General features: G+C 41.8%; 1 protein-coding gene across 4 annotated transcripts in view; it reads right to left on the bottom strand.

The window, feature by feature from the left end:
• Positions 1-12467: 12467 nt before the first annotated feature.
• LOC138976746 (selection and upkeep of intraepithelial T-cells protein 5-like) overlaps positions 12468-17104 on the bottom strand; it is a 15075-nt gene continuing 10438 nt past the window's right edge. For all 4 annotated transcript variants that reach the window (XM_070349632.1, XM_070349633.1, XM_070349630.1 and 1 more), the window contains one exon: positions 12468-17104. This exon is cut by the window's right edge and continues 2373 nt beyond it. The gene's annotated coding sequence lies outside the window, so the exon portion shown is untranslated.

Here is a 17104-nt window from a genome sequence, read left to right as displayed (position 1 = left end):
CATACCTAAGACTTTAAAATTGGCAATCTAGTGGCTGCTCCGCCTGGCGTCTGGCATTATGGGGTTAGTGCTAGGACTGGTTGGTCCGGTGTCAGAATAATGTGACTGGGTAAGACATGAAGCCTGTGCTGCGACTTCTGTCTTGTGTGTGGCGCACGTTATATGTCAAAGCAGCACCGCCCTGATATGGTCCTTCGTGGTCGGTTGGGCGTGAAGCAAACAAACAAACAAACAAACAAGCACATTTCACTGCTGTACAGCATACATCGTCCCCAAATACCTGTGTCTGTGTGTCACCGACTTAGTTGCTCTGCAGAGTGTGTGTGTGTGTGTGTAATACTGCCTTGCTGCAGAGTTTGTGTTATACCGCTTTGCTCTGCTGAGTGTGTTTGTGTTAATTACGGTCTGTCTGTCTGTATATTCTTTTGTCTGTCCGTCTGTCACTCAAGGGTAAGGGGGTGTCCTTAACCTCTCCTTTGTTGTCTCGGTCTGTCTCTCTGTCTCTGTCTATGTCGCTCTTTCTGACTCTCTCCCTCTCAGCGGAGATCAAAGCCAATGAAAAACACACATCTCTGAAGCAGTTTTAGCTTGTGCCTCCAAATGACTGCTGTACAACAACCAGACCCCATCTGACTGCTGTTTGGGAAACAGTCCCCAATTCACTGCTGTACACCATTTACGTATCATTACATGCTGTTTCTCTTTCGAAACTTGTAAAGCACTACTTCTATTTTGCAGCTGATACTGGTAAAATGTTAATACACTATGATTGTATTGAAACATTATTGTACATAAAGCACTGGAACATTTTCAAACATAATGTGGTTAACTTCTATTTCAACTCAATGGGCGAGGGCGGGATGGAAAAAAACCATTTTAGCATTTCTTGTTCTGTTACAGTGTTAAGAGAAAGATAAATTCAATTCAATTTAATTCAATTCAATTTAATACAACTCTCTCTCCCTCATTCTCATTCTCATAAATCAGACTCAAACCATCCGTTGTCAGGGTCGTGAATGCTAGCTACTGACTGGATTGGAAATACTCTTATGTCGCCTAGCGCCATATGTAACTGATGAAACCATTCATAGCACAGCGCAGAGCTATCGGTTTTTGGACGTCCCCATTTCACTGCTATACAGCAAACATCGTCCCCAAATAACTGTGTCTGTGTGTCACCGACTTAGTTGCTCTGCAGAGTCTGTGTGTGTAATACTGCCTTGCTCTGCTGAGTTTGTGTGTTATACCGCTTTGCTCTGCTGAGTGTGTGTGTTTGTGTTAATTACGGTCTGTCTGTATATTCTTTTGTCTGTCCGTCTGTCACTCAAGGGTAAACCGGCACGATTAGCTTAGTGGTAAGGCGTCCGCCCCGTGATCGGGAGGTCGTGGGTTTGAACCTCGGCCGGTGTCACGATTTCATCTTTCGCCTGTGTACATATTTCCCCCTCGATATTTACTCGAGACCGAAATGTTGTTTCCTGGTAAAATTAAGAAGAGAAATTATTTATGGACGAAAAGCATGTCAGTTTCTTGCATGTGAAAAAAATTGGTTGTGAAATTAAATAGATTTCACTCCCAAAATCGAATTCTTCGAAAACGTGTACCGAGTGGTTACGTCCCTTGAGTAAGAAGGGAAACATTTTAGGATGAATCAAATTTCTAAGTTAAATAAAATAATTGGTTGGACAAATTTGGCCCCATGAATGTAAGGTACACAAGGTCGCTCATCAGTACTATCGAAGGGTGTTTTTTTTGTTCAGTGTAGAGTTTATACTAGATCAACGAGGCCGAAAATCGAAATATCAACACGGCGAAAGATGAAAACGTCACACCGGGTCATACCTAAGACTTTAAAATTGGAAATCTAGTGGCTGATCCACATTACATTTTGGTGCAATCCCATTTTGCCGCCGTCCCATTTTTTTCCCTATCCCATTTTCGCGACATTTCACAAGCCAAGCGTCATTTTATAAAATTTATAATTTTGGATGATTAATGAGATGAGGATGATTATAATGATGATGCTATGGATTTCCAATTTGGATTGAGACTACGTGACAGGGCATTTTACTTACATGTCATAACAATAGCGCGACATCCCATTTTGACACCATATCCCATTTGGCCGCCATGCCGTTTCACCGTATTCCATTTATCCCCCATCCCATTGTCGCGACATTTCACAAGCCAAGCGTCATTTTACTACCGTGTCATAACAATAGCACGTCATCCCATTTTGACACCATCCCATTTGGCCGCCATCACATTTTTTATTTATTCTTCTTGCCAAGCCTCACTATACTACTATACTGCGTTATTCAACTAGGAAGACATTCCGTTTAGGCCAAATTCCATTTTTGCCACAATCCAAAATGTCGCGAAATAGAGATGGCGGCAAAATGGGATGACAGCAAAACGGCATGGCGACAAAATGGAATGTGGCGCTAGTGGTTTGACACGGTGGTAAAATGACACATGGCCTATGAAATGTCGCAAAAATGGGATGGGGGCAAAATGGGATAACGGCGAAACGGGATTGCGCCAAAATGGGAAGTGGAGCTAATGGTACATGACATGGTGGTAAAATGACACTTGGCCTGTAAAATGTCGCAAAAATGGGATGGGGGCGAAATGGGCTAACGGCCAAACGGGATTGCGCCAAAATAGGATGTGGGGCTATTGGTACATGATATGGTGGTAAAATGACACTAGGCCTGAGAAATGTCGCCAAAATGGGATGGGGGCGAATTGGGATAACGGCGAAACAGGACTAATAGATCCCTTGACTTGGGGTAGTGCGACTCTGTCACTGCTAGCTTTCCACTCGGAGGAAGCGACCGGAATTTCCCAACGATGGGACATCCTAGTAATTAATTTTTTTTTTTTAATTCCTAAAATTAACAGAGTCGCGCTACCCCAAAAGTCAAGGAATTTCGTGTTTGTCCCTTGACTTTGGAGATGACAAGAAAATATCGGGCGCAAAAACGTGATTTGTAAAATTTTTTACAACATATGTCGCCTAGCGCCATGTATGTGATGAAACCATTCATATAGCTCTGCGGGAGCTCTGCACTTTTGGACGTCCCCATTTCACTGCTGTACAGCAAACATCGTCCCCAAATACCTGTTTGTTTCTAAAAAAATCACGCTGGAGGTTGCATTTTATGTAATAACCTCCTGAAATGAGTTTTGACACTTTAGAATGGCATGTAAAATGACACATGGCCTATGAAATGTCGCAAAAATGGGATGGGGGCAAAATGGGATAACGGCCAAACGGGATTGCGCCAAAATGGGACGTGGAGCTAATGGTACATGACATGGTGGTAAAATGACACTTGGCCTGTAAAATGTCGCAAAAATGGGATGGGGGCGAAATGGGCTAACGGCCAAACGGGATTGCGCCAAAATGGGACATGGAGCTAATGGTACATGACATGGTGGTAAAATGACACTTGGCCTGTAAAATGTCGCCAAAATGGGATGGGGCGAAATGGGTTAACGGCCAAACGGGATTGCGCCAAAATGGGATGTGGAGCTAATGGTACATGATATGGTGGTAAAATGACACTTGGCCTGAGAAATGTCGCCAAAATGGGATGGGGGCGAATTGGGATAACGGCGAAACAGGACTAATAGATCCCTTGACTTGGGGTAGTGCGACTCTGTCACTGCTAGCTTTCCACTCGGAGGAAGCGACCGGAATTTCCCAACGATGGGGCATCCTAGTAATGAATTTTTTTTTTTTATAATTCTTAAAATTAACAGAGTCGCGCTACCCCAAAAGTCAAGGAATTTCGTGTTTGTCCCTTGACTTTGGAGATGACAAGAAAATATCGGGCGCAAAAACGTGATTTGTAAAATTTTTCACAACATATGTCGCCTAGCGCCATGTATGTGATGAAACCATTCATATAGCTCTGCGGGAGCTCTGCACTTTTGGACGTCCCCATTTCACTGCTGTACAGCAAACATCGTCCCCAAATACCTGTTTGTTTCTAAAAAATCACGCTGGAGGTTGCATTTTATGTAATAACCTCCTGAAATGAGTTTTGACACTTTAGAATGGCATTTAACGCTCATTGAAGTTTTAACAAACTTTCTAACACCTAAAACATTCATAGCACCGATAACGTAATTCTAGCTCTGCACTTTGTGTACACATACGTCCCCATTTCACTGCTATACAGCAAACATCGTCCCCAAATGTCTGTTTTTCTAAAAATCACGCTGGAGGTTGCATTTTATGTAATAACCTCCTGAAATGAGTTTTCACACTTTAAAATGGCATTTAACGCTCATTGAAGTTTTAAGAAACTTTCTAACACTTAAAACAAAAGAGACCCCAAATGCCTGTGTTTTGAGCAAGATGGCATTTTGATACACAGCCGACCCCAAATGACTGTAAAACCACCTATGTGTGTGTGTGTGTGTGTGTGTGTGTGTGTGTGTGTGTGTGTGTGTGTGTGTGTGTGTGTGTGAATTTCTAACAAGTGAACACAATTATTTCAGAACAGCTCAGAAAAAGCGCATTCCACTTATTTGTGTTTAACATTGACTGTGCTTACTGGGTGATGGACGACACAAAGTCTGTCTTCTTCTTCTTCTTCTTCTTGTTTGTTCATGGGCTTGGACTCATGTTTTAGCACGAATGGACTTTTACGTCTATGACCGTTTTGACCCCCCCATTCGGGCAGTACATGTATATGCCAATTCCGGGGAGGTATGCTGGGTATTTTCGTGTTTTTATAACCCACCAAACTCTTCTCTCTCCCTATTCTAATCCAACTACCTTTCAATGGCTTGAAAACATATTTTAAACACTTTCATCCACATTTCTACCATTTATCATGTTAACAAACACATTTTCCCAATGTTTATGAATCTTTACTGCTAGACCGCATCGGTACCGTCCAAAATGGCCGACCAAAACAGAGACCGAAAGTTCGATTACCTCCCTTGCATCGTCTAGCTTTGGTTTCGATACTAATTACACTTCTTTTAAAATCTGGGGCCAGCAATAGCATGACAGAGGGAACTCTGTATGCCATGACTGTCCCGAACCTTCAATATTTACTTCATCTAATGCTAACTTTTTCAAACATGGCTCTCCCGCCACACTATTATTCACACTCCCTGGTTAACATCTGTTAGGATATCAAGTATGTACAGTCTGGTGGGTCATCAATTTAATTCAGTCTGTTGGATTATCAATTTAATTCAGTTTGTTGGATTAGGTCTGGTAGGTTGTCAGGAAAATCCTTTCAATTGGGTTATAAGGGTAAAGTCTGAGTAGTCTGTTGCGTTATGAAGTTAATTCTTTCTTTCTTTATTTGGTTTTTAACGTCGTTTTCAACCACGAAGGTTATATCGCGACGAGATGAAGTTAATTCAGCCTGTTAGGTCATCAGTCTGTTGAGTTATCAATGCATAAGGCAAATCCAGTCTGTTGGGTTATCAGGTTAAAATTCAAATGAAGAAAATCAGAACAGAGGATGGCAATCAGTACCAATAAATGTTCAAGTTGAACATCAAACACTGTCCGTCCTCTTCTTTTCTTCAATCTCTTTCTCTCTCTGTCATCCCTTCTGTTTTATGTATTTTATGTGCTGAAGAAGAGTACATGTCTCTCTCTGTCATCCCTTCTGTTTTATGTATTTTATGTGCTGAGGAAAAAACATCTCTGTCATCCCTTCTGTTTTATGTATTTTATGTGCTGAAGAAAAGTACATGTCTCTCTCTGTCATCCCTTCTGTTGTATGTGTTTTATGTGCTGAAGAGGAGTACATGTCTCCCTCTGTCATCCCTTCTGTTTTATGTATTTTATGTGCTGAGGAAGAGAACATCTCTGTCATCCCTTCTGTTTTATGTATTTTATGTGCTGAGGAAGAGAACATGTCTACCTATGTCATCCCTTCAGTTTTATGTATTTTATGTGCTGAAGAAGGGAACATGTCAAAACCGGCCCACTGTGAAGTTGTTCGTGTTGCTGTTTATTCTGGTGAACATTTTTTTCCTTGTTATCTTGTCCAAGAAATTGATAATTTTTCATTTTATGGGGCAAGCACGACCTCACTATGACCTCAGCATTTGATTTTAACCAGACCTGTATCATGATGGGAGGTGGTCATCCAACCCTAGAAGCCAGTAAAGTTACAAAGCTCTTAGTTTAAACATCTGAGAAAACCTAAAAGTAAATTTTAATGACATGAACGTGACACACTGTGACCTTGAAATTTGATGCCAGACTTGCAGTTTAGAAACCTTCAAACCCAAAACATTTCAAAGCTCTAGCTGCAAAAACATTTGAAATAAGTAACCTCAACGTTTAGATCTTTGCTGACAGACGGACGGATGGAGAAACTGACACTGCTCATTACAAAGACTGACTGATTACTCAGGTAAGTCAATAGAAGCAAGCTTACCGTATTGAAGTTGTTCAGTCCTGTAACAACACTGCGGCATGTCTTCAGCAACATCAATCTCTATCTTGACGTCTGACACAACGCCTGTGTCTCCTTCCTCCATGCTGTTACGAGAAGCCCCGACCCCTGACTGTTCACTTTTTAGGGTGTTGATGATCCCTGACTGTTCACGACCCCTGACAATCCCTGACTGTTCACTGTTCCAGGCACTGCTGTGACAAAACAAAAACAAAACTGTCAGATTCAACATTTACAGCAAAGCAGGTAAAGTTATTCTAGGATATATAAACTGAGCAAAAACATTATTGCACCCATTTTTGTACCCCAACGAAAACGTTCATTCCCGTGTCATTTCATTGAAACTTTATATTCTTTCTTTATTTGGTGTTTAATGTTGCTTTCAACCATTCAAGGTTATATCGCGACGGGGAAAGGAGGGAGATGGGATAGAGCCACTTGTCAATTGTTTCTTGTTCACAAAAGCACTAATCAAAAATTTGCTCCAGGGGCTTGCAACGTAGTAAAATGTATTACCTTACTGTGAGAATGTAAGTTTCCAGTACAAAGGACTTAACATTTCTTACATGCTTGACTAAAATCTTTACAAAAATTGACTATAAATTATTCTATACAAGAAACACTTAACAAGGGTAAAAGGAGAAACAGAATCCGTTAGTCGCCTCTTACGACATGCTGGGGAGCATCTGGTAAATTCTTCGCAGTGGCTACACTTACGCCGCCCGTAACTTTTCCCTTCTTTGCTTTGATTACGCCACAAAGCATTTCTCCGGCAGGGCCGCGCTCTACTTCTGATTTGATCCGGTTTGGGCGGCCATTTTAAAGCGTGGGTTGTGTGAGGATAGACGTGTTCAACAGTTCATTAGTAGTGGTTGTGCGTTTCTACCCGTATGCAGGCCGGTTTACTTTAGTCATGGATAGCGGACTTCACAGCGAAGCAGTTTTGACAGTAGGAAGTACGTTTGAGTCCTTCGACAGGTTGCAAAAAGTTATCTCGGACTTTGAAAGGAACACGTTCGTCCAGCTCTACGTTCGGTCGTCGCGAACCCTGCAGGTGCAGCGCTAACGAGCCCCCAGAAAGACTTTCAACGAAGCATTGCAGTTTGGCGAGTTGGACTATGCATGCCTGCATCAATGGAGGACGAAACTGATCTGATGCAAACAAACAACCACTACATTTTCCCTCCAATTAACCTGTACGCATAGTACACAGTCATAGGGGAAAAATATAACCCATAGTACATTCAGTACAGTACATCCTAGTACACACCATGGAGGAAATTCCACCACAAATCATACACACATGATTCCTAGTGAATAATAGCGTGTTACGACAGTAAAATGGCGTCATGTCGTAACTAGACAATGTCCGGGTAGGATCACGGCGCGCCGCGCCGTAATCAAAGTCTGGCCGAGTGACTCTACGACTCGTGGAAATGACGACTTGAAAAACTTCAAAAACTCAAAAAGGCGCAACAGTAGCCCCTACCTAAATTCTTCCCCCAAACCCACATGGATTATGATCTTTGAATTGACTACGCTCAAGTTCAACATTACCCTTATTTGTTGAATTTGCCGGGTAAGCATTCAGCCTTGAGTTCATTTTGGCAGAAGCCAGGCTGACGTCCTTCGAAAAGCCGCATGTTTTCAAAACTTACATTATTTTGATGGTAGTTCGATCGCCATTGGAGCTGAGAAATAGGGGACTGTATTCTCCGTCAACTTTTAATCAGTGTGGCCAAGAGTTCAGTACCTTTCGCTGTGCACAGGCGCCTGGAGTATGTCAGCTGCGTGGCTGTAAACAATACCCGTCAGCGTCTGTGAACAAGGACAGGTAGCTGGTCTCAGGAAATGTTGTGGTGTCTCCTAAACCAAAGAAACATTGTGTCTCTCATAGTAAGGTTCAGGGACGCGACAGAAATAAAATTATAACCAAAAGGTAAAATTATGAAATTGACAAAGCTTGGAAATTATTACACAAAAATAAACTAACAAAAAAAAGTACAAATAACATCGCATAGAAGGCACAAGGCTCATCTGGCCTACAGGCACTCCATATAATTTGATAGTTATGATATGATAATTGACCCGACGTCCCATGTACAAGGCCAACTTTTTATTAAGGTATAACATGGCTTTAATCTCACCCTGATCCGGGAACCAACACTCTGTAAACTTCTACCTTGTTTGTAAGCAATGCTAATATTAAGTTCACATTCGTTCTTGCAATGATGCATATATCTGTATGCATGGATATTGAGATTGCCAAATTAACTCTCACCGTCAACATGGTAGTCACCATGCCCCTGTCAGACACCGCAACAACAGTGTATCATTCTGTCACAGGTACACATTTTGAACACACGTAAAAGTCCATATCCCGCACAACACAGGTTTTTTTTTAAATTAGAATCAAGTACAGTGCCATCTGTATTCACTGACAATAACACATCAGGACTCGTGTAACATCATTTAATTCGGCCTTCGGGCAAAACTACCACGTGAGACACGAGCCCAACAAACGAACAAGGGGGTGTTTTGGATTACTTAGTAATCAATCACTTCTTTGATTAATCACCTCACCAAAAGCATGTCTGATAACTTATTCAACATACAAAACATCTAAAAACAAAGAGACTGCCAACGTTCCAAAATTCAGAATTAAAAAACAAGAAAACTAAGTTGTTCAGTCGAACGGTTGTTATTTGACAAAACAATAAGTTACGTTCACAGATATTTCCACCCAGCTTGTGTCTCCTCCCCAAGCAGCTGCACTTTTTGCTAGCTAAGTATTTTTTTTCTGTTTGATTAATATTAATTTTGTTTGTCTGTGCACTTAAAAGACCGCTGGGTCGAAATATCTGTGAACGTAACGTATTGTTTTGTCAAATAACAAACGTTTCAACAACTTACCTGTCTTGTTTATTTTAATTTTTGTTCAACATGGATGATTGGCGGATCTATAAAGATATTGCACGTGGTAGCAGGTCAAGTTACTAGTTAACTAAGGCCAGTGTTTGAGAACACTTGAGGGTGACAGCAGCGAAATATCCAAAGGAAGTAACTACCTAAGTAGCTCGACCCAGAATGTACACTGGGTTACTTCCCGTATACTGATTTGACTGCGTACAATTTTTCCCCTGTAAAGAAAAAGACCTAGCAAACATGACATCCTACTGCATGTGCTTTACGCTCTCGCTGAACAACTGCATGCTACATTCTTTGGTTTCCAGTTTTATGTCACGTCACGCAAGAGGTTGCGACGCTGTGATGCATCAACACATGCAAATTGTTGCGAACAAACAGTTTAACAGTTTGAACAGTTTTTATTCACAAAAAACTCTTTTGAGCCACATAGTGAAAACAATTTACACTTAATGAACATGCAAAAGTACAAATGGAAAGATGGCATGAAGCGAAAACATGGTTATGATGTAAACGAAAAAGAGATTTTGGGAGGAAGAAACAAGTATAAACAGATCAAGAGCAATTTAAAAGATCAACATGCATTTGTGACATCGATCATACATATCAGTGTCAAAATGTTATAGAGAAAAATCAAAGTTGGAGTGAGTGACAAAAACAAATAAAACTAAAATACTGCACGGTAAGACTAGATTAAATAACAAAGAGATTCAAATTGTAAGACGCTGCACACCCCTCACACACACACACCTTCCCTACAAATGAACACATCCAAGGGAAGCAATAGCTGAAAAGAAAATTTGTGTCACTGGTACTCTGCCTTGAGGAGTTGCTTCCCTTGTACCGTACTACGAGAGCTTTGTTCGCAACAATTTGCATGTGTTGATGCATCACAGCGTCGCAACCTCTTGCGTGACGTGACATAAAACTGGAAACCAAAGAATGTAGCATGCAGTTGTTCAGCGAGAGCGTAAAGCACATGCAGTAGGAAGTCATGTTTGCTAGCTCTTTTTCTTTACAGGGGAAAAATTGACTGACAAGATCTTCAATTGCATGTCACATATTTTCAGTTGGCACATTTAGGTATAGTCGTGTACACACGCACACACACATTCACAGAAAAAGTATATATTTACACATTGTACACTGATTTTTAATCCCATGCAGTGGGGGAAAAAAACCCGCTAAAGTCTTTCCTTATGCAGCTTACTTATAAAGTTTAAAGCCCTCTGCCACAAATTTACCCAGGTTTAGCAGCTTTTTTCGATTCGGGGTGGTCATGAGATTAGAATACTTGAAAAAGTTGGGATGTTGTCTAAAATGAGGGGGAATGAATTTCTCACGGATTTCAGCTAAGGCAGGGCATTCCAAAAGAAAGTGAAATTCGTCTCCAACTCTATTTAGGTTGCACTTTGTGCAGACTCTTTCATACTTTGGGAGGTTGGTGTATCTGCCTTTCTCAATTGGAAGCTTGTGGTTACTCGTTCTAAATTTTGTTAGAGCGATTTTGTAGCAATTAGGTAGTTTATCGAGATAGCTCTCATAATGAAAATTCATCTTGAAGAGTGAATAATTATCAGCCTTACTGCATTCAGTACAGGCCTTGGTCCAGTCTTGTATATAGATGTCTTTGAGCTTTTGCGCAAGAGTATTTGCCAGCCAATTGGTTGACACGGAATTAGGGAATAACCACACAAATGATAAACCACAATCATTTAGAATAGATTCTATCTTTTTTAGCCACTCACTCTTGTACACATCATATTTGGCACACTCATTGAGAGTGCGTAGCATCTGGCACGAATATTTTTTACTACAAGTAAGGTCTGTTATCAATTTATGCCAAAATTTAACCATCCTACAGTAAACATGGATATACAAGGGATACTGTCCAGTTTCCCCATAGACCATGCAGTTTGGTGTGGACTTTTTCAGGTGTAGTAAGTACTTGCAGAATTCAAGTTGGAGAGTTTCAATTATTTCTATTCCTGTGTAACCCCATACTTCACAACTATAGGTCAAGATAGGTGTGACTAGTGTTTGGAAAAGTTCCAGCTGGGTTTTGATTGGGAGATCCAGTTGTCTACTCTTTCTAAGGAGGGACATCATTGCTTTTCGGGCTTGATCTTTAAGAAGTTTAATGCCTACTTTGAAGTTTCCATTAAAATTAAATGTTAAGCCGAGGTACTTAAACGATGAGACATGATCAAGTTTCTGGTTTTGGAACTTAAAGGGAAACTGGTAGTTTGCTTTCTTTCCACAGAAAATCATGACTTTGGTTTTAGAGCAGTTCACTTTCAGTTTCCAATCATTGCAGTATACTTCTAGGTTATCAAACATTTTTTGAAGGCTGTGTTCAGTATCTGCAAAAATCACAGTATCATCAGCATACAAAATCAACAACATCTTTAAATACGAAGTGAATCTATCATCAAAGTCTTAGCTCTCGTAGTACGGTACAAGGGAAGCAACTCCTCAAGGCAGAGTACCAGTGACACAAATTTTCTTTTCAGCTATTGCTTCCCTTGGATGTGTTCATTTGTAGGGAAGGTGTGTGTGTGAGGGGTGTGCAGCGTCTTACAATTTGAATCTCTTTGTTATTTAATCTAGTCTTACCGTGCAGTATTTTAGTTTTATTTGTTTTTGTCACTCACTCCAACTTTGATTTTTCTCTATAACATTTTGACACTGATATGTATGATCGATGTCACAAATGCATGTTGATCTTTTAAATTGCTCTTGATCTGTTTATACTTGTTTCTTCCTCCCAAAATCTCTTTTTCGTTTACATCATAACCATGTTTTCGCTTCATGCCATCTTTCCATTTGTACTTTTGCATGTTCATTAAGTGTAAATTGTTTTCACTATGTGGCTCAAAAGAGCTTTTTGTGAATAAAAACTGTTCAAACTGTTCAAACTTCACCCAAATGGTAGGTTGAAGGGTGTCTACTTCAAGTGCATGTTGTTACTTTCAGTCTGTGTGAAGTAAATAGTGAAGTGTTTCTTTTCGGTTTGGTGCAAATCCTTTCTGGGCAGATTTGTCACTGTTGCCACAAACACAGAAACAGACAGACAGACAAAAACACATACACACACTCTTATTATTGTCAGGGTATATTTTAATAAGATGCAAAACATCTTGAGAATATTTGATACAAAACAAGGCAATCCTAAACATTCTCCACCAATAGTTATCTGGCTATAGTAATCACATGTGCAACATTCATATAACATATTTCAGTTAAACAGCAATAAGACCAAAAAAAGCCTTGCACACAAAATAGATACAAAGACGCAGATGTTGCATAAACATTTTTACATCTAATGTGCATTGCATTGCAATTGAGAACTGGCCATAGCCAATTAAGCACCACATAACTATGTGACTATGTGACACAAGGTGCACACAAAGGGTGACCTACGCTGACTTGACTCATGTTGACAGCCACTATACAGGGTGACTCCTGTTGACAGCCACTATACAGGGTGACTCATGTTGACTGCCACTATACAGGGTGACTCATGTTGACAGCCACTATACAGGGTGACTCCTGTTGACAGCCACTATACAGGGTGACCCATGTTGACTTTTGTTTGTTTGTTTGCTTAACGCCCAGGCGACCACGAAGGGCCATATCAGGGCGGTGCTGCTTTGACATTTAACGTGCGCCACACACAAGACAGAAGTCGCAGCACAGGCTTCATGTCTCACCCAGTCACATTATTCTGACACCGGACCAACCAGTCCTAGCACTAACCCCATAATGCCAGACGCCAGGCGGAGCAGCCACTAGATTGCCAATTTTAAAGTCTTAGGTATGACCCGGCCGGGGTTCGAACCCACGACGTCCCGATCACGGGGCGGACGCCTTACCACTAGGCCAACCGTGCCGGTGACCCATGTTGACTGCCACTATACAGGGTGACTCATGTTGAGAGCCACTATACAGGGTGACCCATGTTGACATCCACTATACAGGGTGACTCATGTTGACTGCCACTATACAGGGTGACTCATGTTGACAGCCACTATACAGGGGTGATTCATGTTGACTGCCACTACAGGGTGACCCATGTAGACTGCCACTATACAGGGTGACCCATGTTGACTGCCATTATACGGGGTGACCCTTGCTGACTGCCACTATACAGGGTGACCCATGTTGACTGCCACTATACAAGTTCACCCATGTTGACTGCCACTATACAGGGTGACCCATGTTGACAGCCACTATACAGGGTGACTCATGTTGACTGCCACTATACAGGGTGACCCATGTTGACAGCCACTATACAGGGTGACTCATGTTGACTACCACTATACAGGGTGACCCATGTTGACAGCCACTATACAGGGTGACTCATGCTGGTTGCCACTATACAGGGTGACCCATGTTGACAGCCACTATACAGTGTGACCCATGTTGACTGCCACTATACAGGGTGACCCATGTTGACAGCCACTATACAGGGTGACCCATGTTGACTGCCACTATACAGGGTGACCCATGTTGACAGCCACTATACAGGGTGACCCATGTTGACTGCCACTATACAGTGTGACCCATGTTGACTGCCACTATACAGTGTGACCCATGTTGACTTCCATTATACAGGGTGACCCATGTTGACTGCCACTATACAGGGTGACCCATGTTGACTGCCACTATACAGTGTGACCCATGTTGACTTCCATTATACAGGGTGACCCATGTTGACTGCCACTATACAGGGTGACCCATGTTGACTTCCACTATACAGGGTGACCCATGTTGACTGCCACTATACAGGGTGACCCATGTTGACTGCCACTATACAGTGTGACCCATGTTGACTTCCATTATACAGTGTGACCCATGTTGACTGCCACTATACAGTGTGACCCATGTTGACTGCCACTATACAGTGTGACCCATGTTGACTGCCACTATACAGGGTGACCCATGTTGACTGCCACTATACAGGGTGACCCATGTTGACAGCCACTATACAGGGTGACCCATGTTTACTGACACTATACAGTGTGACCCATGTTGACTGCCACTATACAGTGTGACCCATGTTGACTTCCATTATACAGGTGACCCATGTTGACTGCCACTATACAGTGTGACCCATGTTGACAGCCACTATACAGGGTGACCCATGTTGACTGCCACTATACAGTGTGACCCATGTTGACTGCCACTATACAGGGTGACTCATGTTGACTGCCACTATACAGTGTGACCCATGTTGACTTCCACAATACAGGGTGACCCATGTTGACCGCCACTATACAGGGTGACCCATGTTGACTTCCATTATACAGGGTGACCCATGTTGACTGCCACTATACAGGGTGACCCATGTTGACTGCCACTATACAGTGTGACCCATGTTGACTTCCATTATACAGGGTGACAAAAGAAATGATTTTTGGAGGAAAGAGTGATAATTGTGGTCCCCAAAAAGTGAGAATAAGCGACAAGGAAGTTGAACTTGTGGAAACCTTCAAATATCTTGGGGTTTCAATTGACAATAAGCTGACTTTTAGTGATCATGTTCATGCTGTTTATAAGAAAGCTCAGCAGCGACTTTTTCTTCTCAGGAAGCTTAAATATTTTAATGTCAATCAAAGTGTTATGGAACTTGTGTATCGCAGTTTGATTGAAAGCATACTGACTTTTAACATTGTGACATGGTATGGTACCACAAATGTTAAAAACAAAGCTAAACTCCACCGCATTGTTGCGACGGCTAGCAAGCTTGTTGGGCAACCCCAACGACAGCTGACCAGTCTCTACGAAGCTGCCATTAAGCGGAAAGCTCTCAAAATTGTCCGTGATCCGATCCATCCTCTCAACCCCTGTTTCGAAATTCTCCCTTCAGGTAAACGTTATAAGGTCCCTTTGGCACGCAAAAACCAGTTTAAAAAGTCATTCCTGCCTTCTGCAGTCACCATTTTAAATTCTTCTCGCATCACGTAGAGGCTGGTCGGCTGGGAAAAAACAAACAATGTGTACATGTGAAGGTGTGTGGGAAATATTTGTAATGTGATTACTCGGCTGTGAAACCCAACTCCTGTGATATGAGAGGGTAAATTTACATAGTGCAATATCATATTTGATTGTATCCCTTTTATGTTTTATGTTTTATGTGTGTCGTCCTATACAATTGTTGTTATAATCGTTTACAGGCAGACAGGGTGTGCCGAAGAAAAATTTCCATTTTTATGTAATATTTTAATGGACAATAAAGTGCTGTTATTGTTATTGTTATTGTTATTGTTATTGTGACCCATGTTGACTGCCACTATACAGTGTGACCCATGTTGACTGCCACTATACAGAGTGACCCATGTTAACTGCCACTATACAGAGTGACCCATGTTGACTGCCACTATACAGAGTGACCCATGTTGACTGCCACTATACAGTGTGACCCATGTTGACTGCCACTATACAGTGTGACCCATGTTGACTGCCACTATACAGGGTGACCCATGTTGACTGCCACTATACAGGGTGACCCATGTTGACAGCCACTATACAGGGTGACCCATGTTGACTGCCACTATACAGTGTGACCCATGTTGACTGCCACTATACAGTGTGACCCATGTTGACTTCCATTATACAGGTGACCCATGTTGACTGCCACTATACAGTGTGACCCATGTTGACAGCCACTATACAGGGTGACCCATGTTGACTGCCACTATACAGTGTGACCCATGTTGACTGCCACTATACAGGGTGACTCATGTTGACTGCCACTATACAGTGTGACCCATGTTGACTTCCACTATACAGGGTGACCCATGTTGACCGCCACTATACAGGGTGACCCATGTTGACTTCCATTATACAGGGTGACCCATGTTGACTGCCACTATACAGGGTGACCCATGTTGACTGCCACTATACAGTGTGACCCATGTTGACTGCCACTATACAGAGTGACCCATGTTGACTGCCACTATACAGGGTGACTCATGTTGACTTCCACTATACAGGGTGACCCATGTTGACAGCCACTATACAGGGTGACCCATGTTGACTGCCACTATACAGGGTGACCCATGTTGACTGCCACTATACAGGGTGACCCATGTTGACTGCCACTCTGCAGTGACACATGTCAAAAATTACAAGTTGTGGGAAAAAAGCCCTTTTTTGCAACCAAGGGCAATAATCGTCTGGTTATAGCCAAAGGGAGACAATTCACAAGTGGTATGTGGTTTTTAGATAGAGCGATTAATGACTTTTACAGTGATATGTCATTTATTGTGACTTTAGTGTGTTATGAATATAATAATACAACTTGTTTGAAATTAGAGGCAACATTCTCAACATGAGCATAATAATAATAAAATATAGGCAAAATTCTCAATAAAAATTGCCCACGCCCTTTGCCAGCAGACAACTCTGCACAGCCTGCTGTGGAGGGTGCCGGGTTGTCTCCCTGTTACACATACTTGAAACTGTCTGAACACATATCAAGCTTATGTATACCAAATAAGTAACTTGCTGAATACATGTGGAAGTTATTAGCATTTTAGAATAGAGAGTGGCATTTTGGGGGGGTTGGTTTAAGCGTGTTTATTCAAATTCACATTTTGGGGGGGTTCACCCTGTATGTTTGTTACCAAGGACTACATTCTGTCAAAAACTTTCTTTCTTTCTTTATTTGGTGTTTAACATCGTTTTCAACCACGAAGGTTATATCGCGAAGGGGAAAGGGGGGAGAGGGG

Source organism: Littorina saxatilis, linkage group LG9 (assembly GCF_037325665.1).
Source record: "Littorina saxatilis isolate snail1 linkage group LG9, US_GU_Lsax_2.0, whole genome shotgun sequence".
NCBI lineage: Eukaryota > Metazoa > Mollusca > Gastropoda > Littorinimorpha > Littorinidae > Littorina > Littorina saxatilis.
This window is presented reverse-complemented; position numbering and strand designations above follow the sequence as displayed.